The sequence below is a fragment of the Aotus nancymaae genome, unplaced genomic scaffold (genome assembly GCF_030222135.1).
Source record: "Aotus nancymaae isolate 86718 unplaced genomic scaffold, 86718_ANA_hifiasm-v0.15.2.pri h1tg000079l, whole genome shotgun sequence".
NCBI lineage: Eukaryota > Metazoa > Chordata > Mammalia > Primates > Aotidae > Aotus > Aotus nancymaae.
The window spans coordinates 22577775-22602300 of record NW_026988494.1 but is presented as its reverse complement, the minus strand read 5'-3'; the positions used below and the strand labels follow the sequence as shown (position 1 = coordinate 22602300).

General features: G+C 37.0%; 1 long non-coding RNA gene across 1 annotated transcript in view; it reads right to left on the bottom strand.

Annotated features, from left to right (window-relative positions):
* Positions 1 to 941: 941 nt before the first annotated feature.
* Positions 942 to 24526, bottom strand: part of LOC105705324 (uncharacterized) — a 194517-nt gene continuing 170932 nt past the window's right edge. Inside the window, exons 2-3 of the long non-coding RNA XR_001104644.2 lie at positions 7370 to 7427; positions 942 to 1027 (exon numbers count right to left, since the gene is read on the bottom strand). This is a non-coding gene — a long non-coding RNA (uncharacterized LOC105705324). The remainder of the gene's footprint in view (positions 1028 to 7369; positions 7428 to 24526) is intronic.

Below are 24526 nucleotides of genomic sequence, written 5' to 3'. Positions count from 1 at the left end.
AGTATTTATTATTTTAAATGTTTACATCTCCTTGTTTCTACATATTTATTTAAACATTTTTGGACACGTTTTTCTGTTGGTCTCTCTATCCTATACCAAAACCATATCATTTTAATTGAGTTTGCCTTGCATCACTTTTTGATATCTCATAGGACAATTTGTCTAATTTTTTCTCTCTCTCTCATAATTAACATGTTAAACAAGTGTGCTGAGGAGGAGGTAGCCTAGAAGCTTCCTTTTCTAGGTAAAGGGGGAAGTAATGTGGATTCTTTAGTGTGTTCTGATAGCCATTGTTACTTCGTTGTACCTCTTTGATTCTTTACATCTCCTCCTGCTACATTTTAAAGCATTTTTATAGTGTGTAGTTTGACCTAATAAAGCATTTTTATGGCAAAAAAACAAACTCCCATTCAACATTTAACAAGTATCATCACTTGGGATCCAGTACTCAATGTTGGTACAATTTAACTTAAAAGTTTTAAGTATCTGGTCTTAAAATTAACATCAGTTAGACCCCAAGAAATCTTCTTGATTGTATTCTTGTAAAAAAAAAAAACAGCAATTTTTAAATGTTATTAAATTTTGTGGGTTGTGTGGCAGCCAGTGTCAAAGATGGATGGTGCTTTGTAACTCAAAGAGGATTTGAGCAATAGAAGACTGAGGTAGCAGGAAGCTTACTTAGCTTGCCAAATCCTTCTTTTCTGAAAGGATGAATATAAGAGATTCTTGAATAATACAATACATTTCCAAGTAGTACCTTGAGTCCACTCTCTTTCTTTTCTTATTACAGTTCATAGTTCCAGGATACCTAGCAGTTAGCCTGGTTAGCAACAGTTGAACCTAGTGACTGTATTAATCCAATCTCACACTGCTATGAAGAAATACTTGAGACTGGGTAACTTATAAAGGAATGAGGTTAACTGACTCACAGTTCTGCATTGCTGGGGAGGCCTCAGGAAACTTACAATCATGGTGAAAGGGAAAGGAGAAGTAGGCACCTTCTTCACGGGGCAGCAGGATGTAGTGACTGCAAGAAAGGAAAATACAAGACACATAGAAAACTATCAGATTTTGTGAGAACCCAGTATCAGGAGAACAGCATGGAGGCAAGTGCCCCCATGTTCCAATTACCTCCACCTGGTCCCACCCTCGACACATGGGAATTATGGAGATTACAATTTAAGGAGAGATTTGGGTGGGGAAACAGCCAAATCGTATCACACTGAGCAATAGTTTGCAATACCAAGCAATGTTTGTGGAATGGTTAAGTTTATGTATCAACTTGACTGAGTTAAAGGTGTGCCTTTGAGGGTGTTTCCAAAAGAGATTAGCACTTAGTAGACTGAGCAAAGAAGCTCCTTTTCACCAATACAGGTGGGCATCATCCAATCTAGAGGGCCTTAAAATAACTAAAAGGCACAGAAAGAGTAAATTCTTTCACACTTCTTATGCCAGGACATTTATCTTCTGCTGCCCTCAGACATCAGAGCTGTTGATTCTTGGCTCAACCCCTGGGTCTTGGCTCTCCAAGTTCTCAGGTCTTTGGCCTCAGACACAACTACATTACTGGCTTTTCTTGTTCTCCAGCTTGTAGATTGCATATTGTGGGACTTCTTGGCTTGTACAATCATGGGAGCCAATTCCCAAAAATCTCTTCTTCTGTGTGTGTGTGTGTGCGCGCGCGCGTGTGTGTGTATCTCCTATTGGTTCTGTTTCTCTAGAGAACCTTGACTAATATATTACTCTTGAGTTTTTATTCATGTATGTCTGGATATACTAAATCTTTACATTAGTGTAGAGTTGTAGATATCACTTTAAAACATGGTGAAACTCACTATCTGAGAGCAATGCATTTGATTTAATTAAAATGTTTAACATTTTCCTGCAACCACAATATATTATCATAGGCATCCTTATTAAAAAGTCAAAATGTAATATAAAGTTCTTAGGTTATTTCCAAATCTATTAATTATTCAAAATGAAATCAATTTTAAGAATATTATAGAAGAACTACAATAATTAAAGGAAAGTTCTCTAATTTGACATTACTGCCTATGGAACAAAATTATATGACAATCTTATTTTTATTAATATAACTAATGACTTTTTTAAATAAAAAGAAAAATTTATGAATGTATAATTCATAAATTGTGTATATTATTGTATAATATATATTCAGACATCTTAGTTCATAAACAGAAAATCCAAACATGCACACTAATAGTCATCTTTGCTATTATTTTAGACATATCAAAGTCTTACATTGTTATAAAGGTATATCTGTCAAGGAGAAAAGATATAAATCATTTATTAATTTGTTAGCTTGACTGATAAATTTTAATTATTTAGACATATATCATATAGACCTGCATTTTTACTATTACTTGGGCCCTACGAATATCTTCTAGACAAGATAATTTGGCATTCGTCCAGATCAATGTTTTAAACTTCTTTAGTTAATGCAAGGAAAAATTACTTGCTGAAAATATGATCTTCGTGACTCTTGACCTCTTTTGTACTTTCCATGTCTCTCCCTTTACTTAATTCCAACAAGTATTTTATATCTAGAAGTTTTGTTTTATTTAGTTTAACATTGTTGCCAAGTGTTTTTATATTATCTTTAAGATTTGAGTCCTTTTTAAAAAAATGTGTTTAATAGTTTTAAACATCTTATGTAATGGCTCTGTTATGTGACACTCTTGAAATACTAAACTTTTCATCTCTCATTCATATTTTGTTTTGTGGTGTCTTTGGCCATTTTTAGGCTATGTGCTCATTATTCTAAGGGATTTATCAATGAAGACTCTAAGAAATTTAGACTAACATTGTGTACTGCTGGGATGGTTTTCGATTCTGCTGTGTATCATAAGATATTACCACCCCTAAACATCTTTTTGTCTTACTTTCTTGGCATAGGGATTCTCATACCTAATAAAAAGTAGTCTTCAAATGCAAATAAAGACAAGTTTATGGTTATGAATTCATAAAGAGAATTTTATTTTTCTGTTCTATTCCATTCATGAGAAAAGATGCCATAATGCTGATATGTATACCTTTTCTAGGCTATCATGTGTCTGAGGCTGTAAGGCTGTAGCACTTTGAGGATCAGAGTGTGCTGTGGTTGCCTCAAGTAGATTTCTTTACTCCACGTGGATTCCAGTGCTTATCTCTTGACCCCATGTAGGGCAAAAATTCAGTCTTCTTAAGGGAAGGGAAATTTCAGTTTACACACTAATTTCTCTTTTTCTTCTTTCTTTGATCTTTTCTTTCTGCTTTCCTCCCTCTCTCCCTCCTTCTCTTCCATCCTTGACTAGAAAATAAATGCATGTGATACAAATTTTTTAAATACCATAGAGTATACTATGAAAAAGAAGTCACTGTCAATTCCTGAAGCTCCGCTATACTGGTCCCTCACTGAAAGCCACCCTCATTGTCAATTTCTTATGTATTCTTCCAGAAATATTCTGTGCCCACTCATGTGGGTTTCTTCCCATACATATGTAGTCATGCAATATATCATCTTGTGAATCATTTTCTTTTCTTCTCAAAATATCTTTTTGGAGGTCATTCTTTCTCCATATATAAAGAAGTATCAATATACTTCTTAGTGGGGCATAGTATTCCAAGACTTACATACTGTCATTATTTGCTATTTAATTTAAAATGTGTTCAGTCTTTTGCCTTTAAAAATAATACACTGCAATAAGAACCTGTATATAACCACTTTTATGCCATATGAGATTATAAGCTAACTCTTAGAAGTGGAATTAGGGTTCAAAGTAAATATGCATGTTATATATGTAGATATATATTTTTCTCTATATAGATTTTACCAAATTAAAAGTTTATCACGAATGCAAGAATGTGTGTGTTTTCATGCTCTCATAATCACAGTGTTCTCATAGATTTTGACCTCTGCCAACAGGAAAAAGTAACATGTTATTGGAACTTTAATTTTCTTTTATCTTATCATGAATGAGACCGAGCTTTAATAGTTAATGTTACAGATCATCTGTATTTCCTTTTCCATAAACTTTGTGTTCATATACTTTGACTATTTTTGCAACAGTTATTGGACTTCTATTGAATTGTAGCAGATAAGCCCTCCTCCATGTGAGCAGGTAAGGTTCTCACATACTATTCATATCAATCCTCAAGGCTGATTCTACAGCAGTTGATCAAACTGGCAAGTCTGTTTATGCTACGTATCCATTATTTAAATTCCCTTAGTGGATCCCATCAATAAAGAAAAAACTCAAATACCATAAAATGGCAGGTAAATCCTTCCATCATCTGGCTCCTGTCTATCTCTTCGTTCTCTGTTTTAGTCATTAACTATTCCTCATTTTACACTCCTGCAACATAGAGTTGCTTGAGGATCACTTTTATACCACGCCATTCCCTCTATATTGGGTCCTATTCCTAAAATACACTCCTTCAAGTCCTCCTTTCAGCCATCACCTCTTATTCCTCTATTCTCCACCGAGTTAACAACTTCTATGCATTCTCTATGTAGTGGTTAAACTATCCCTCTTATAGAAAGCATGCTCTGACTTCAGAAGGCAATAGGTGTCCCTCTTCTGTACACTCAAACCATCTATTGTGACTACTAAAATTTTCTGATTCTGTGACAGCCTCACCATGGGGCTGATAACTTACTGCCAAGGACTCTGTTCTATTAATCTTTGAATTCCTGGAGTATAACATAGTGTCTAACACACAACAGGTACTTAGTAGGATTTATTAAATAGAGGAATATATCCATCAAAGAAAGTTGGATAACCCACCCCAGGGATAGAAAATTAGAAAACGTGTGGGAAGAATAAATGTATACAAAAGTGTGACCTGTCCCCACCTTTCACCAAACATCCTACTGGTTTGTACAGATGTAGCTGGTTTGAGTGTGGTTACACTAAGCAACATGGAGACTGTGGCTGAAAAGGGAAATGGACACATGTTAGTGTGTCTGTGTGTTTCCAGCAGGGCTTTAAGATGATAGAGCATAAGGGCAAGATAAACATCTATGATTTTAAAAAATGCAAATTAATTGTTTCAGAGTATGATAAAGTATTATTCCAGAACCTGGGAAGATTCATGTCTTTACAGAAATGAATATTCTCATGCAACGTGAATTGGTCTAATAGTGTTGATTAGCAATCATTATCATCACCATAATGTAATTGCTATTTTCAGCAGTATTTTTAAATTTTTTCCATGACTGAGATGACTCAGCTATTTAAAGAAACATAAAAGTACAAATGAGTGGATGAGTGTGACCTGAATGCCCTCCTCAGATAATTAAAGCTATGACCCTCTCAGCTGTTTCCACTGTCATATACACCCTTTCACAAAAGCTATGCTATGAATAGTCAGCCAGCACAACATTGAATTTATTAGTGAGTCACACCATGTTACTTGAAGGTCTTTCTACACTGTTTACTTGGGTTGAGGTCCCCAGAAAATTAGATGAGTTCTGTGAATCCATATGCTTCCTTTACACCAAACAGTTATTGCTATGTTTACAGCAAGGAGATACTGAGTTCCAAATCCTGGGGTTGAACCTTCTCTATTTAAGTTATCTGATCTCATTGAACTCTTGTTGAAATCAGATAAGAGGGACAAGGGGGGCAAGAGTCCCCAGTCTCATACTAGGGGTTCAGTTTCTTATTTCATTGTCAAAATAGGCTTCTAAATCCAGCCTGAGAATCCAATCATTTTAAGTAGGACACTTGCTTATAAGAGCAAGAAATGGGGCCGGGTGCAGTGGCTCACGCCTGTAATCCCAGCACTTTGGGAGGCCGAGGCGGGTGGATCACGAGGTCAAGAGATCGAGACCATCCTGATCAACATGGTGAAACCCCGTCTCTACTAAAAATACAAAAAATTAGCTGGGCATGGTAGCACGTGCCTGTAGTCCCAGCTACTCAGGAGGCTAAGGCAGGAGAATTGCCTGAACCCAGGAGGCGGAGGTTGCGGTGAGCCGAGATCGCGCCATTGCACTCCAGCCTGGGTAACAAGAGCGAAACTCTGTCTCAAAAAAACAAAAAATGAAAACAAAAACAACAAAAAAATAGACTTAAGGGAAACAAATGGAAAAGGGAGAGGTGTGGTTTGGTCTTGTCTTGTTTTAAGGTGACAAGGAGCTTTCATCCTCAATCAGCCTTGGAATCAAAGCAGTTCTGGTCCTCAGGCAGGAAAAAAAAAAAGACATCCAATGTTGTTATCATCCTCCCTCGCTTCTTCTCTCACCTGTTTCTCTTGGCCTGATAGTTTTATTCTTTCTTATTATAAGACAGTGTCTTCACACAGTGGGAGATGTGACTCTATAACAGTGAGGGGTTCACAACCTCACAACCTCACACTAGAGAAACTGGGGATTGTCCTCATAGCTGCAGCTGAAAATATATTGGAAAGGGATCCAGTTAACCAGGCTCAGCTTAAGCTACCTGGCCACTACTGGATAAATCACTATGGCTCAGGGGGTAGCTACTATGGTTGCCCCAACTTGAATTCTGTCCACTCCTTTGACTAATTAGTAAACTTTGACTAAACAGCTGGAGGTCAAGGGGTTTGGAGGCACTCTTGGAGAACCACACTGTGAGAGACAGAGAAAGGGGTACTGTCAACAGTAGACAAAGGGAGGGGTTTAGACAGAAAAGAAAAACTCATCAACCTTAGAAACCAGCAGCATAATATTGATTTGATGGAACATTATGTTCTGAGTTCCCACGGTTCTCTTGATAAATGAACTTTGTGAACTTACAGGTTGGGGACCGCCTATATCTGAATAATTACACAAGGGGAAAAAAAGACAATGGTTATGAAAGAAAGTCCATCATGTTAGTCCTCATCTGTTTTTCCCTGGAAGAACAGGCGTGGCTTTCCTTTTGGGTTCTGGTTGTCCCAACTGAGGTTGCTTCCTTAGTTGATAGGGCAGAGCCACTGCCCTTTAGGTCAACGCTTAAAGTCAGTCTGATTGTCAGCATTTATAAAGTCATTAGTAGCAAATCTCTGCTATCCTTTAAGGACTGAATGAGGCTATTCTTTACTTTCAATGGAGTATAAGACATAAAGGTTATTACCTTGTTCACAGCTCAGTGTTTATTATACAGACTAAGAATATTTAAATTAATATTATGCAACATACATATATACTCTATATATTTTATTATATTCCAAAATATTTGCCCCAGGCTCACATTAGAATATTCCCCATGTTGAGATTTTTGTTGTAATTTTTCTTATACTATATAGACATATTTTGTGAGACAATTACTATATAGAAATACTTTGATGTGCATTGTATTTATTTTTTATATAATGCCAAAATAGTATGAATTAATATCTCTCAAAAGCGTAGTATGTTTACCTGGTCACATAGCCTTGTCCTAGGGCAAATGAGTAACCCGTCAGCTCTGAAGAAAGACCTGTAGGAATGCCACAGTGGGAAAAGTTGCTCAGATACTTTTGGCAGAGAACTCTGGAAACATTTTTTTAAAGTTATTTCATGCAATTACTTTACAAATGTTAAGAAAACTAAGAAATGAGAACACGGAAATTTTCTCAAAATGCAAAACCCAAAACTCAACAGTCACAACTGAAATATAGTTAATAACGGTTATAGAATTCCATATACTTTCTAAGGAAAAGCTTATAGAACAAGAGTTTTTTGTTTGTAAAATAAAAATGTCCCTCCCCATCCTTTCTTTTTTCCCCATCACTGTGGAAGAATGTAAGATTTCGTAACAATAGACATTCAGCTTGCTTGTGATTGAGTCACTGTATGCAAATATTTCACTATGCTGGAAAAGAGAATTGGGAAAGAGAATCACTCTCTCTCCCTCTGGAAATCTTTATAAACTCCCTGGAGCATTTGAGGTAACAGTATGGCTACCAAAAGCTGTCATGTTCTGTGATTTAGACATAAGCATGCACTTTCAGAGCCATTGAACTAGAGTTTTATTTGGGAACACTTTATGTACCCAGTGTGAAATAGGTCAGACTCCTTCAAATAACCTTCAACTTTTACTGGAACTGATCTCAAACTTGCAGCTTAGAGGAAAAAGGGTATAAACCTTGCCCTGTCTGTCTTCAACCTTTTAAAATGCTTCTGTGGGACACGGATGTTTTGTTATTTTCTTAGCTGATGGTGAGAAACTCACTGAGATTTACATCTGCTTTGTTGCAAAGCTAAATTTAGCCTCCTTTTGACAGTTTACTTTGGCCCTAAGTCATTTCCGTTAGTCAGATACCTTTCACCATCCAACTCATCCCATTGGCATAGATAAAGTATTAAATGGAATTAAATATTGACAATCTCATGGACTATCATTTAATCTAAAGGGAAATGTGACCTCTGAAAACTGAAAATCGACTTAGTGTATAGAGGTGGGGGTAACTCTTGTGGTTTGATTTTGAATAACTGTCTAGTGTCTTTACAGATCTCCCCAAAGTTTAGCTATACCACTTGAAATCCACCATTTCAGAAAATATGCTGGGAGAAGCAATAGCAAGTATCCAAAGGAACGAATGTCTTAAAATTCAGTAATTTTTTGAATGCAGAAAGGCATTGAGTAGAATTAATACATTAAATAGCTCAATTTCCATTCCTTATCTGTTGATGGGTTTTTTTCTTTTTTATATAACTAACTGGGATTGGACAACAAAAGTACTAGAGATTTAAAAATACATTAAACTAGGGATTGGAAACTTCTAGTTCCAGCCCTGGCATTAAGTGATATATCGTCTAGAATAAATTACCTCAATTTCCTGAGATTTCTTTTTCTGTCTTTATAACTAGCCTTCTATATCCGTGGGTTCCAAATTCATACATTTATCTAACCTTGGATCAAAAATACTCAGAAAAAAATTAAAAATGATGTAATGATAAAAAGAATACAAATAAGAAAAGCTACAGAGTATAACAACTATTTACATTGCATTTACATTATAGTAGCCATTATAAGTAATCTAGAGACGCTTTGAAGTATATGGGAGGATGTGCATAGGTTACATGCAAACACTGCACCATTTTATAGCAGGGACTTAATCATTTGCAGATTTCTGTATCTGTGGGGAATGCTAAAACCAATCCCCAGTGATTCCAAGGGACAACTGCATTATTTAATGGTAACTGCTCTAACAAACCACTACAAAACTTGGAGAATTAGCATACTAAAATATGTGTCCTAATGACACAAAGTCCAAAGAGGATTTTCTGTATCTATCAGGTGACTCTTGGGTTTCACTTGGGGTGACTTTCTGCCAAGAAGTAATTCAGGGACCATTTCCTTCTATACTGTGGCTATCTCATCTTGGCATCCTTCATTTTTGGTTTTCAGACAGGGAGAAAGCATAAAAGATTTTATAGGATGATTTGGGAGTGAGATATGAAATTGACTTGTACCACTTTGTTCACATTCCATAGACTAGAACTCTTTAATATCCACGGAATAAATAACTCGCATTCACTCAGAACATTTATGAATAGAAAGTTACATTCCCTAGATGTAAAATGAATTTCCCACATTTTTACATGCAACATATGGGCATATTAACAATTGTCTGTCTATCTATCTATATCCATGTTAACAACTGTTAACATTCCCATAAGTTAACATGCAACTTATGGGGATATTAACTTATGGGCAGTTAACAGTTTTTCTTGATGATACTAGAAACGGATAGACTTGAGGATAGGATGAAACAGTTGAGAGGAGAACAGGAGAGGCTGGGTACTGTAGAAGACAATCTTTTTATTTCAAGATTTTGTCTTAGCCAGTCTTGGCATGGATAAGAAAGTCAATATGGAACCAAATAGTCAAATCAGAGCAGAGAATTCTCCTATCCTATTTACAGACATCTCCAGTTTTATTAAAGGGCCTGGTCACATTCTCTGTAATCACAAGACAGTTGTGTGTTATAATAGTAAGAAGACTTCTAGGAAGAAGAATGGGCTCGCAAAGCTCCTCAAAAACTTTTACTTTAGAGTTTGTATGAGGTTTATTTTACTGGTGATTTTTTTTCTTTTGTTTCATTTTTAAGATTAAAAAAAATACTTGTGGATCAAAGAGTCTTGTTTTTGTGGGAAGTTTCCCAAAATCCATAAGCCATCCATGAAGAGACTTCTTCAAACACACATAATTTCAACAAAAATAAGACAAAGCTGTTGGATTTTTGCCCTGTGTTGTCAGGGGCAAAGGGTGTCTCTTAATTAGATAACTCTTTGCCATAGCCTGGCCTCATTACTTGAAACTGCCTGGTGACTTACATCAGTTTTGATGCCAATCTGAGCCTGGTTTCTAAACTCTAAAGGCAAACTGACATATCTTAAAACCACAGCAGTGCTGTCACACCAATAGAGAAAAAATACACATCTAGGAAATTTAATAATGGCCAGTATTTATTAAGTACCAAGCACATTTTGTACCAGGCACTATTCTGTTTATAGGTATTAACACAATGAAACCTCCTTATGAGAGAAAGTTACTATCTGTTTTGTGACCTTTACAGATTAAGGAACTAAGGAGCAACAGGGTGAAATATTTTTCTCAAAGTTACACACCTATAAAAAAGGAATCAGAATTAAAAATCTCGTATTTTGACTTTAGAGTGAAGTTCTTAACTGCAGTACATATTGCCTGAGGTGACATGAAATATCTCCTTCAACTACTTTCAATCAAAAACAAATTTTAATAAGATAATATTTTTAAAGGGAATAATGCATCCACATTGGACATTAGAGAATAAACATTTACATTCTAATAATCCACAATCCAAAATATGTCTTCAAGCATTTCTGACATAAAGAGCTTGCAAGTCATCAGTCTCATCTTTCACAACAAGAAAAAGCTGAACGAAATAAAAATCCACCACCAAATCTGGACAGACAGGTGATTCCAGAGAGTGAGAGCTGAGGCCTGCTTATCTGCAGAACTTAAGCCACTGAAGCTATAGACTCTAGTAGTATCCAAAATGGCTACTTTGCTAAATTGCTGAAATTTGACTTGGATAGCCTATAAGAAACTCCTGAACAGGCTCTCCTGGTGAAGCATTGAGACAGATTCCCTCCTGGATTTGTCAAGGAAAGGGCAAAGTAACGGTTTTGAAATATGCTTACAGCATTGTTCTAACCAAGTTCTGTTCTACAGGGAAGAGTAAAATTTGAGCATAGCCTTATCCCAACATGAGAAATGAACACTGCTCTTTCTCTTCAGCACCTTTCATTGGTGCATCCTTCCAGAGAGGAAGATGGAATAGGCAGTGTTGTGCTTTCTTGAGTTTTAGCCTTGTTATGCCATTACAGTAATTAAATGCATAACACTTTCATACTGGACTTGCTGCTTTGACTGGCTACTCTCATGCATGGCAGCTCAGCCTACGTCCTAGTTCAGATAAGTTCCTGATATCTAGAATATTTTTTTTTTGGTGATTTACAACTCTACTAATACAATAATAAAAATATGAATAATCCAATTAAAAGATGGTCGAAGGAACTGAAATGACATTTCTCTCAAGGAGACACACAAATGGTCAAAAGGCGGATGAAAAAATGCTCAACATCCCTAAACATGAGGGAAATGCAGAAAAACACAATGGGATACAACTTCACATCCACTAAAGTGGCTATAATCCAAAAGATAAACAACAAGTGTTAGAAAGATGTGGATAAATCGCAATCACCTATTTGCTGATGTGAACATAACATGATACAGCTGTCTTGGAAAACAGTATGGCAACTCATATCACATAACCCAGCAGTTTTACTCCAAGCTATTTATGTGTGAGAGAGATTAAATGAAATGACATTAAGTGAAAGGGAAATGAAAATGTGCTCATATAAAACTTGTACACAAATTGTTCACAGCAACGTAATTCATAATAGCCAAAAGGTGGAAACAACTCAAATGTTTATCAGCTGATAAATGGATAAATAAAATATCTTACATTCATACAATGGAATATTATTCAATAAAATGCAATGAAATACTGAAACCTGCTATAATATAGATGAACCTTGGAAACACTATACTAAATAACAAAGGATAGGCCCAAATGACCACATATTATGTGATTCCATTTATACAAAATATCACCAATAGGGAAATTTATAGAGACAGGAATTAGATTCCTGGAGATGTACAACTAGCAAGGAAATGGAGAGACTGGTGGGTGACATCTAAGACATATAGGGTCTCATTGTAGGATATGGAAAATATTCTAGAATTTATTGTCATGAGGGATACATAATTGTGAATTTCCCAAAAGCCATTTAATTTTATACTTGGAGTGAATTGTAAGTTTTGTGAATTATACCTTAATAAAGCAGTTGAAAAATAAATACATAAATTGAAATGTTAAATACTATATACAATTTCTAAATAGAAATTATTTAGAAATGTCTAGATAATATTCCTATACCATTTAAAATTCATCTATTTTTCTTTTGTACACAGTATTTGATATATATTGGTATTCAATAATATTTGTTTACTTATTTTTTGAAGTTGTAAAATAAGTAAAAATGAAATAGGCCAAAATGAATATGGGAAAATCATCGTAATCAATACCCCACATCCAAGCTATCACATGACTGAGTAGGTATCTTTTTTTTTTTGTCAAATAGCATATTAAGTGTTGAAGAGAATATTCATTTTTGTCTTGATCTTGAATATAAAGGGACTAATACTGGCTGTGTCTTTGAGATAGTGTGAGTGTGTAAGTGTGTGATGTGTATTTTAGTGAGTAGGACAAATTCTTGGTACAGAGTGCTACTTTAATCATAGTCTTCACTCAGTGAAACATTATCATCACTGCTCTGCACAACCCTGTTCTTTGTGTTTCTTGTTTTTGACTCATCCATTGATTTGTTTTTTTATTTGTGTATTTACTCAGTTTCCTCCGTATCTCACTATATCTCAATTATTCTAACAAAATGTATAGCCTTTTACTCGTTTTTATAAATATTCATTGCTGTTTTGTAGACACGTAATTTTGAAGTTTATAATTAATTTTTTTAAGATTGCGTTAACCTTCCTAATTTTGTCCTTCATCACTGCTTTTAGGGTCAATCCATGTTTCTGTGCGTATATCTAATGTGTTATTATTAATTCTGACTCATCCTCCATGGGGTTTACCTACAACACACTACCCAACAGTCTCCCCAGTGATGCACATTCTACATTTCTGCTACCCACTAACACAAATACTGCTGCAATGAGTATCAGAGGACATGTTTTTTTAGTTTCTCTAGGATCATATGCCTTGGAGAAGGATCCCTGGGTCATGGGGAATAGATGAATTTAATTAGACTAAATATTTCTAGATATTCTGCAAAATAAGCTGTACCATGCTTCCATGAGCAGTGCATAATATATCTACAGCCACACTTCCCAATATCCAAGTTACTAATTTATCACATTCTGATACACATAAAAGGATAATTATGGATGTTTCCATTTGTGTTTTTCTTTTAATAAAACTGAGCATCTCTTTGAGCTTTTCTATTCTGTGAATTTCCTGTTCAAACCTTTTACCCATTTTCTTTTCATGTCTTTTTCTTGTTACTTGCAACTGTTTCTTATAACTTTTATATATTAATCCCTCTTCAATTTTAGACATTGCAAACACCTTCTCTCAGTCTAAATTTTCTATAATGTCCTATATTTAACAGAAATCTTTAATTTTTATGTAATTATATTTTGGCCTTATGTTTTCTGCATTTGAAGTTTTTATCAAATCTCAAATGTTAATTGTTTTTGAAGTTGCAGAATACTCAATACCGCATGTATGTTTTTTTCCAAATAGCATCTTAATTAAGGGTTGAAGAGAATATTTTAGTTTATCTCTTGATCCTGAATGTTGAGGAGTTGTTCACCAATTCTAGACAGAAATACATTGTGATTATCTTCTAATAACTTTATGGTTTACCATTAAAATTAGACCTTTAGTTCATCTGCATCTCAACATCGTATATAGTTTTGATGAGGATTTATCTTCCAGTTATATTCCTTTACCATTGTAAGGAATAAGCCAGGTATGTGATTATAAATCTGGAAAAGAGTACTTCAGGCAGAGGAATAGCAAGTGTAAAATCCCTACGTGGAAACAGGCTTGGCATCTTCCAGAATCAGGAGGTATTCCACCGTGGTAGGAGAGCACAGTACTAGGGAAGGAGCTATCATAAATGAGGAAATAGGCAATAGCCATTCAGCAGAGGGCTTGAAGCCATGGGGAAAATGGTCTATTTCATTCTAAGTGTAATTGCAATCCACTAGAAGGTTAAGTAGAGACACACAATTTGAGTAATGTTGTGAAGAAGATTTCCAGGGGCTTCCAGTGATGGATGAGATTGAGAGCATTCTACTTTTTTTCCTCCTGATAATTATAACTTAACATTTACAGAATACAAAAGCAACTATTAGAAGGCTCTAAATAAATGAATATTTGAAAAATCAGACTCATAGAGACCTCAGGACTCAAGCAAAAACCTGACAATGACTTCCGTGAGGTTATATTTTACTTTCCTTATTTTATCTGCCTCATAACCTGCTTTGCAGGCTATTGGACTGACCCTAAACCCATTTGGTCCTGGGCATTACTGGTTCTGATGAGTGAATAATACCTGCTGTCTAAAATTAAGCACCCCCCAATTTTTTTTTTTTTTTTAAGAAACTGCTTTGGTAACTCCCACCTTTTCCAAGAAAACATCATGTCCAGTGCGCATATACATATCTAGTTTGGATATTTTTGTTTGTTTGTTTGTTTGTTTGTGAGATGGAGTTTCGCTCTCGTTACCCAGGCTGGAGTGCAATGGCGCGATCTCTGCTCACTGCAACCTCCGCCTCCTGGGTTCAGGCAATTCTCCTGCCTCAGCCTCCTGAGTAGCTGGGATTACAGGCATGCGCCACCATTCCCAGCTAATTTTTTGTATTTTTAGTAGAGACGGGGTTTCACCATGTTGACCAGGATGGTCTCAATCTCTTGACCTCATGATCCACCCGCCTCGGCCTCCCAAAGTGCTAGTTTGGATATTTCAAAAGAAATATCACCACTTGATATATACTCACTTAAGGCTTTTATTTAAAGGATACATGGTAGCATGAGAAAGAGAATGTCTGCATTTCTCATGCTACCATGTATCCTTTAAATAAAAGCCTCAAGTGAGTATGTATCAAGAAAGAAGTCCCCAGAGATATCCCATAGCTTGAACTCCCCAGGGCTCTATCTGCACACTAAGACTGGGCAGTATCCTAGTGTGTCCATGATTTGAACTGTCATTTGTGTAAAAAATCTTGGCTCCAGGAGAACACTCCAAAAAAATCTCAGTGTCTCTTTTAGTCAAACCAGGCTTATCAAACTAGTTAGTCCTATTGCCTAACCATCAGTTAAGAAGATAAACTTGTGATAGGCCAAGGATGTTTCAGACCCTAAACAGTACATCATAAATGCCACTGACCTTATTTTGCTTAAGAGTTAAAAAACATCCAGGTATCTATATATGCCCAAAGATAAAAACAGTATATTCCCAATACAGCTGTATTCCCACAGCCTGCTCTCTAACTCTTGGTCAAAGCATTGCAAGTATAAATTGCTGATGGATGTTCCTTTCCCTGTATCTTTCATACTATTTACAGAAGAAAGAACAACTACTAGAATACTATTTATTTGTATCAACAAAGAACGTAGGTATAACTTTAAAGAAAGCTTTCAGTTTGCCCAAGATTCTCGAAGATACCAGTGCAAGGTTCTTCATAATGCACAAGCTTGACAACAATTTGACATCCCTCTGCCACTGAAATGTAAACCCTGTAAAGTGTATCAATGGATTGATCCACTTAATGGATTAATTGGAACGATTAATTCATTGTTAACTAAATTTAGTTCCTCCTTTGCTCAATCAGCTTCTATTGGAAGAAAATCTTGTAGAGGTTTTAATTCAGTCTGATAATATATTTGGTCATTAATATCAGTGTTATAGGCTTTGTAAAAATCCATTAAATTAAGGTTATAATTATACCAGAATTATACCAATAAGCAATTAAATTACAAGTTAGATTAAGATTACTACAAAACAAAGTCAGTTAAAATTGTTGCATTTCCCTGACTTTCCCAGCAAAAAGTGACTTTGTCCATATACATAATGTGATCAGGGATTGAAGTATAAATCAAGGGCCAAGTTGCAGTTAGTTCTGGATTCCAAGTCCCTTGTGGGCATAGTTACATGCTCTGTTTGATACTGCAAGATTTTATGGACACAGTTTCCCAAGGTGTTTATTTTTAAGAAATGTCTATCTTTTCCCCACTGGTAAAATCTTGATCAAGCTTAATTAGGCTTCCACTTTCAACTAACTTCACTATGGGCTACATCTGTTTTTATTTATGCCTGGGACTTTGACAGTTAAGGACATGCATGTAGATTGTATTCTCCATTTACGAACTTCCATGCACTCCGGAGAACATAAGCCTCCTGTAACTCATCCCTGGATCCCAGGTCACTGCCCTTAAGCTAACTGCTTCCATCTGGAGGAGCATATTTCACAGCTCCTTTTTGGTTACTGTGCATGCGCTCTTTTCTAGCTTTGTTTCCTAGGATGCTGCCAAACTATCTAATGAGTCTGTTTACCTTCTTCTTCAAGACTGTGTTATCTGCCCAGACTTCTTGCTACCTTTTCTCTTTCTCTTGAAATAATATCCCATCTAATAGGCTAATATGAGCCAATAAGTCTGTTTCTTCAGTATATTTTCCATATATAGTGAAAGTAAACTTGGCTTGTCCTAGGGATCCTGGGGCTATACCAGTTTCATCCAGGGCGCCTTTAGAGTGTTTTGAACAATGCTGGTTTACCCATTGGATATGCTATTGCCATAGAGTCTTACTGAGTACAACTTGAGTACATATTGAGGATGCAAAAAATGGTGAATTCCTCAGGATAATGTCACATAATCAGTAGTCATCCCCCCAAATACTTTGAGAATGCCATAGTTTCCTATCTACTCCCTTGGCAGACATTGGGGCTATCAGTAGGAGGTATGGGCTCACCAAGTCACCCCTAAACTGACACTGAAATCTGTTATAAAAGTATTCTTTACATTGATGATTTTCCTCAATCCACATAAACATAGATTATATGCATTAGGCCACATAATACTATGACAAATTGAAGATGCAACGAATGTGTTCATCATGTTTAGGCATCTTTGTCAACAGGCCATCATTTAGTTTAACCGCTACATGGTGATCTATGGCTCTTTCCCACATGGTACTTTCCAAAAGGTGTCTTCCACAGGGTGTCAATACTGTCGTTGAGACACTTCATATAAATAAACACGTTAATTCTTCTTTAATTCCCTGAAGTCCATCCTGGACCTTCACATTCAAGCGAAAAAGGAGTTTTCTACAGGCTTACACATTCAGTCTCATGGGCATATGTAAATGTATCTAAAGTAAATACCATTTTCTGCTTGAGCTTTTCTTTCTTAGCTTTATCCATTTATTGACTCCCTTTAGACTAGCAAGCATTTCTCCTTCTTTCATTGATTTTCACCCACATCCTCCTTCTACCCCTGGAGTAAAACTGTAAGGTTTAGCAGAGGACTGACCTATAGAGAGGGCAGCAATATGAGTCCTGCAAATGTCTTCTTTATTCGTTTCATTCAAGTAGACTAGAGTTGGATAAGTACATGCTTATAAGACTAGCTTATCCACTAGGTAGGAAAGCAGAAACTGATCCAGTTTCCAGTTCAGACAAGTCAGGAGAAATACAACTTGTCATTCCCTGAGGGAATTGTACAGTGACATTGAGGGACACTGTCATGGTGTCATGTTAGCAGTTGGTCCTTATTCTGGAACTCAAATGCATTTCAACTCCTGGCACTACAAGATCAGGCAGAGAAAAAGAAAATAATCTAGAAGTAGAGAAAAAGTTTATGTAAATTCCTATGCCCCATTCCTTCTTCCCTATCTTTGCCCACAATATGTCAACAATTGATTCAAAGGCAAACCCTCTTTACTTCCACATAGTCTATGCTTTAACACACGTGTATTCAATCATGGTAAACATCACTTCAATTCTTACCACCTCCAGTTTACTAAGTCAGTGTTTCAATTTCCCATTCCCATTTTCAGTTAGTCTGCTACTCGGTAGGTTGTCAACTTCCTTGTATAGAATGCTTTCGAATCTCAGACTGCAGGGCACCTCTAATAAATTGATTCCTGCATTTTATAATATATAAGCAGGAAGTCCAAACTGAAATAATACTGTTTGCTCTAGGCCTGCATGGTGTTAGAGGAATTTGCTTCAGCTGTCAGATGTGCAAACCCAAATCCAGAATGAATATCCATCCCAGTGAAGACCCATTTTGTCTACCACAAAGTTGGGAATCCACCTGCCAGCTATAGGCAGTCTCAGATCACCTTGGTATGAGGCCCATGCCTGTATTTTGTCTTTCATGTTCCTGTTGACAAATAGAGCAATTTTTAGTCAGTGTTCAAGCTGCTAAGGGAGACATGTGGATATGTCTCTATCCCCGTGACTGCTGCATTGCTCAAATGCCTCTATGGCAGCTCAGAGCTCAATTTGCATACCCAAAAGGCCACTTCCAAAGTGCACAGGAGGACATTTACTTATGGGTCCAAGTTTCCTAAAAAATCAGAAGGTTGTTTTTGTTTTGTTTTGTTTTTTGATGGAGTCTCATTCTTGTCACCCAGGCTAGAGTGCAGTGGCATGATCTCAGCTCACCACAAACTCCACCTCCCGGGTTCAAGGGATTCTCCTGCCTCAGCCTCCCAAGTAGCTGGGATTACAGGCATGTGCCACCATGCCAGGCTAATTTTGTATTTTTAGTAGAGACGGGGTTTATCCATGTTGGTCAGGCTGGTCTTGAACTCCTGACCTCAGGTGATCCACCCACCTAGGCCTCCCAAAGTGCTGGGATTACAGGTGTGAGCCACCACACCCAGCCGAAGGGGGCTTTTTAGTGAGCATGGACACAGGTCCCATTTTAATTGTTTCTTGAAGTCCATAGATTTTTTTTTCTATAACGGAGTACCCCACTGGATGTTCCTTTTATCTTCCTGTCTTCTAAGGCCTATTAGCTCCTAGCTTAAAATCCTAGCTACTGCCGCTGGGTGGCAGTCACAGGCCTTTACCAGAAGCTCCAGTCAGCATGGCTGCAAGTAGCAGAAACTTCCCAAATCATTCATTTCTCTTTTCATCTACAATTAACCTCCTGGATCCATCAGCTTTTCTTATAGAACATCCTGCACTATGACCTAAGGAATTCATGGGCACTAATGTTACTGCATATAATAGATCTGCAATTAAGGCCAAACTTTCTTTATGCCTGCCAAGGTATCCCATATTGTTTTAAATTACACGTAAGTGGGCTCATGCTAACAGTTTGTGATCCAGCATGCCTAATAAAACAACAGAAAGAGGAAACCTGCACAAAATCCCTTTCCCAGTGATTTAGATAAGGAAAATGTCCTCATTCAGATATCACATCCATTGCAGTCATACTTTCATCAGAGTAAGGCAACCACCACGTACATTTTGCATTCATAAGTTTCCACTTTGAGCCACTTGCTCACGTTCATTAGTTACAACACTACAACCTTCTAATTTAACTACATCAGCTTTTAACACTTCATTAGCAGGTTTAAGTACCAATGTTCAGCAGTCCTGAAAGTCTCTTCACTGTGCATGAGCCACTTGACCTATACCAATGCAAACAAGCCAGGGTCCCTGCCTCAGGGTTTTTCCAAGAGACTTGGGCTCTCTCATGCCCCAGTCATAACCCTCTCTTGAATTTCACTTTAGATATTGGTGTAGGCTCTGAAAAGGTTTTAGACTCTTCTTTTGTATAATACTCAAAATTTTAAGCCATAAAATTTTTACTAGTGTAAATTTCCCAGGAGAATTTACTGGGATAAATTTACTAGGATACATTGAGTAAACCTTTCTCATTCATTTTATCATCTGAGTTGGTATAATAGCTTTTATAATCTTTTATAGCAATTCATTAACATTTAATGACTACACCATCTATCTCCTTTTTCATGCCATTTTTAATCAACCATAAATTATTTCCACTTGGTTCAACTGTCCCAAGTTTTTTTCCAACTCTTGCCTTCTTGTTGTTTTATTTCTTCTGAATAATCCTGCTCTTTTCCTTGTCATTAAACCCCATTTGGGGGAGCTGAGTAAAGAGATCTGTTGCAGTTTCCCTCCTATCTCTCTGTCTGCCCAACAATGTAGGCATCCAAGGAGTCCATGAAGTTGCAAGTTTTATTACAACATCAGCCCTCACCTAGGCCTGCCATAGAAGGGTTCCCCAACCTTTTTGGCTTCAGAAACTGGTTTCACAGAAGACAATTTTTCCATGAACCAGTGAGGTTGGGGTGTTGGGAGGGAAAACTGTTTCACTTCAGATCATTAGGCATTAGATTCTCATAAAGAGCATGCAACCTAGATCCCTTACAGGCCCACTTCACAAGAGGGTTTGCACTCCTGTGAGATCTAGTGTCCCTGCTGATCTGACAAGAGGCGGAGCTCAAGCAGTAATGATGGCTAACCTGCTGCTTACCTCCTGCCATGCAGCCCCGTTCCTAACAGACCATGGACTGGTCCGTGGCCCAGGGGCTGGGAACTCCTGAGTCACAGCATTAACTTATGCATCACCCCATAACCAATATAAAGTTACCCGCATCCTTACCATTTCAATAGCTTGGGGGTACTCCACTTAATATCTAAGAGAGGACTGAGACAATGTTCCTTTTCAGGGCATGAATCATATACTCTTGCCTTTATGCAACTTAACAGAGTGGGACCATAATTCTGTGAAAGCTGCAAGCCAATTTAGGATCCTGAGTAAGATCCAACATGAAGTTACCCATGATCCCCCAAACTCAATTTCCATTGCAAAAGCAGTTGTGAAAAGAACTGCAAAATGAAGCTAAAAAGTAGCTTAACTCACATTTATAACGGACCAGACTATAATCAAAGCGAAGATCTGACCGGTTCCCCATGGACAGCCCATTCCCCACAGACACAGGGCCTAACACCGAGGCTCTTTCAGCTTCACTCTGCCTCTCTGGGATCGTCATTTTAGCTAGAACAGATGGGAGCAGCCAAGACACCTATTCTTGGCTGACTTCTCCTCAGTGTAAACCTTTTTTGTTACCCATTTAGCTACCTCCCCTGGCCCTGGTCCACAAATGCTTTTCTACCCATCTGTGGACAGAATATTTTTGTGACCTCAGCCTATGAGTGGGCGGTCAGAAGCCAGCTGAAACCAATGCTTTCATCCCCCCAAACTCAGCTCATCTCTCGTTCTCCTAAGCAATGCCTTAGCTGTTGCCTAAATTACAGAGTGGGAAGGGTCATTTCAAATGTCTCGTCTGGGTCACTCACTGTATAGTGTTCCCCAGTTTGGGTATTTTGAAAAGTCCTTGCCATAGAGTATACTCATTTGAGGTTTCATGTAAAGGCAAAAGCTTCAAGGCAGCAGGAGAAAGGAAATGCGGACATGCACTGGAGGTTGGAGAGACATCATCGGGAGGCACAAACTCCCAGGGCCCTGTCTCTGTGAACTAGGGATGAACTGAGCCTCTGGCTTGAACCAACTTCAAGCAAGAAATCCTGCGGAGAAATTCCCCCCAAAGCTCTCAATAGCTCTTTAAGTAGTCATGCCAGGTTATTAAATAGTTTAGGCCAGTTGCAAACCCTCAGTAAATAAACTGACCCTGGGGGTCACTGGGGAAGTTTGGATTTTACGTAGCACATTATAAATACCACTGCCATTATCTTGGTAAAAAGTAAAACCAGGCATTCAGGAATCCCCAGGGATAAAGACCAAGTATTTTCAGTCCATCTGTAAACCAGCTCTCTCTCCACATATCACCTCACCAGAAAACTGAAAGCATTTATTGCCTACATTATGTAATTACCATATTATACTATTGTAAAAAATTAAGTAAAAATTTTAAAGTTACATGTATATATGTTTTATCTCTCTAGCTATATCAGAAGCTCTGTGATGAATGAGTTCATTGATTCATTGCTAAATATTTATTGATTACAAGAATGATAATTTCCATAATTAATAAATGAAAAGTTCTGATACTGAGGTAAATGAGAAATAGGTCACTACTAATCCATGATACTGAAAGGGATTTTGTAACCAACATAAGAGAGATGCCACCAGCCACGCTTTGCCTGCGGAAATATATATCAAAATTTCTACTTGGGTTTCACATTACTTAAATATGGACTCAAGAAACTTAAATTATTAGTCAATATAATAATCTAGGTCCTATGCAGTTCAACAAAACAAGAAATAGTGGTAAAATAATTGAAAAGAAATAATTTTTTTCTATGAATAGACAATATAATTTTCTACATAGGAAATTAAATCTTCTACATATATGAAGAGCTTCTGAGATACTGACAATCTATTTTTTCTTTTTTTCTATTTTTTTCACTAGCATGGTGATGATTTAGGTATTTTATTTTTGTTAATTATTGTATGGGACATTTATGCTTTCCTCACTTTTTGAATGTGTGCTATATTTCACAAATTTGAAAAATAATTTTGAAAATTTCATGAGAATTGACAAACTATGGGAAATAAATAGCGCTGCTGTTTGGCTAAACAGAGCCAGGAAAACAGTTCAAATTGGACTTAAATGAGAACACATCCAAAAACCACACTATCATGTATATTTATGTATCATTGGAAGTTACCAAAGGTCTTTCATATTTATTCCTCATTGAAACCCTTTAAAACACGTATTCATAGAAGGTATCATCCTCATTTCACAGATAAGGAATCGGGGTTTCAATAATGCTACATTATTTGTGCAAGTCACTTATGAGAGCAGTGAAGTCAAGCTTGAATCCAGGACTTTGGAGTCCTCTGTATACACTTTCTACTGTGTGACACACACACAGACTTAGGACCACATAAAAAAGAAGAAGTAATCAAGAGAGAAGCATTTTGCTTCAAAATGCAAAGCAGCTGTTTTAAATAACATTATAAATCAAATACCAAATCACAGCTTAAAAAAGAAAATAAATTGGAAATATAAGCAGTAAGCTCTTTTTGCCAATAAAATTACTTTGATTTTTTTTCTTTTCCTACATTGTTTATTCTCAGCTAAGGTAATCAAAGAAATTTTAGCTTTATTATTTTAACCCCCTCTGTCAATTCAAAGTATTGTAAGACTGGACCTATACATAAAGCTTTTCAAAGCTACCATTTGTTGAATGACAGGCACTATTCTAAGTGCATTATAAAGATAATTTTTTATTAATCCTCATAATGACCTTATGAGAGAAGTAAATATTAGTGCTTCTCTATTACAAACAAGAAATCTGAGGCTCAAAGAGGTTTAAAATTTGTCAAAGACATGTGAACAGCAAATCTCAGAGCTAAGACTGAAACCTGAGTTAACCTTTACTACAAAGCCTGGGCCCCCAAACACTCTGCTAACTTGGGCCTCCCCCTATGTAAGTGGGATCAGGAAAGGAAATAAATTTTGGAAATTATCCATGTGATTTGAATTCTTGTGTTGGTCAAGGCTCAATCATGGAATCAGAATCAATAGGATACAGATTTGTTGCAAGGATTTGATCTTGTGCCATTGTGGGTCTGGTTTAGACATGGTCGTAAGGTTGTTGCTTTTGTGTCTAATACTGGAATCTGAAAATCACAAAACAGGTCGTTAGAAGGGAAGTTGGATGTGAGGTAAGTGAGGGCAAGATCAAGTGGGAACATTCATACACAGTTAGAAGGACAGTGTGAAACCCATTGTCAGTTCTTGCTTCCACCGAACTTGGGGATGAAGCTATCCTGCAGAAGCTGGGGCCTTTGTCACAGGGCTGAACGCACACACTTGGCCTAGGCTTTGAACAAATGGAGAGGATTATGGCAAAATAGAGCCACTGAGAGTCTATCTGCTGCCTCATGCCAGCAAGGTGAGTCAGCAGATCAGCCACAATGCCTGCCATCAATGAAATGGCTGTTGCTTCCCGTCCGTCCTCCAAATCTCCCTCAAGAATCTCTCTTCTGGTCAATGCTATCTGGAAAGATATAGGAAAGAAAATGCTGAGAATGTGTATGTTGGTGCAAAAGTAATTGCGTCTTTTGCCATTAATTTAATGGAAGAACAAACACAAATACCTTTGAACCAACCTAATAATTTAGCCCACCCAAGTTGACCTGTCACAAAGCCACAATGATTCTCTTGGTTTATAGATGTGAAAAGTCAGTCTTGGATGGATTCTGTGATAGCTATGTCTAAGATTTATCAAGAATTGAGATAAATTAACCTTCCAGTATTCTTTTCTCTGTAAACAGAATAACACCCAGGTTTCATTTTACTTGCCAAACATATAATTGGTAGTGGCTGCTTGAAACACTGGGTTGTGAAGAATTCTGAGAATAAGAGTTTCTTTATTGATCAGTGATGTCTGCTGTAGGCATAGGAGGGAGAAGCCGTGATACGTGTGCCACAAATGGGCCC